Below are 807 nucleotides of genomic sequence, written 5' to 3'. Positions count from 1 at the left end.
TGATCTAGTGACAACCACTAAGTCACTTCTTTCCCACTAAGGCAGACAAATTCCCCCTGATGTCTGAGGCAGAACCCCTGCATTTAATCCAAACCCCGAGGTTTACTCTAAAAAGCCACCAGCATAACAGAGACGGTCTTCGACAATCAATCAATCAATCAATCAATCAGGCTTATTTCACTCAAGTGCAGCCTACAGGTTGCCTTGCAGAGTTTGTGCGGATGCCCCACAAGCTCTCTGAGTAGCACAAATCTGCAGCAGAAGGTGAATAGAAGAAAGGATTTCAGCTCCCTATGCCAACAACCCCCAACAGCGAAGATCCTGCATCTGATGCAGACCATAGATGCGATTTCCCTTTAAACGAAAAAACAAACCAACCCAACACAGACCAGAAGTTGACACTAGAGCCAGTTTACCCAGATGCCTCCTGTGGCTATACTCCAACACAGCTAGACTTACTCTCAAGAGCTGCAGTCCCTGTCTAACGTGGCTAAGCTCGCTTGCCTCTCACAGCACAAATTCCAGAATCACAGAATCACAATGAAGAGAAGGGCCTTCCAGAATCACTGGAGGTCACCTGGCCCAACCCCCCTGCTCTAGCACGCTCACCTAGACCCCTGTCTAAGACAGACCCCACTGTCATAAGAAATAACAAAAATGTTTTTACAAATATATTATCTAGAAAAGAGAGCCACGTAGAATCCCCGTCCTTTATTGGATGCGCGGGGGAACATTGCCACCAAAGTAAGGAAAAGGCTGAGGTACTTAATGCCTTCTGTGCCTCAGTCTTTAGTAGCCAAACCAGGT

Source organism: Phaethon aethereus (assembly GCF_964289735.1).
Source record: "Phaethon aethereus genome assembly, chromosome: 3".
In the NCBI taxonomy this organism is placed as follows: domain Eukaryota; kingdom Metazoa; phylum Chordata; class Aves; order Phaethontiformes; family Phaethontidae; genus Phaethon; species Phaethon aethereus.
This window is presented reverse-complemented; position numbering follows the sequence as displayed.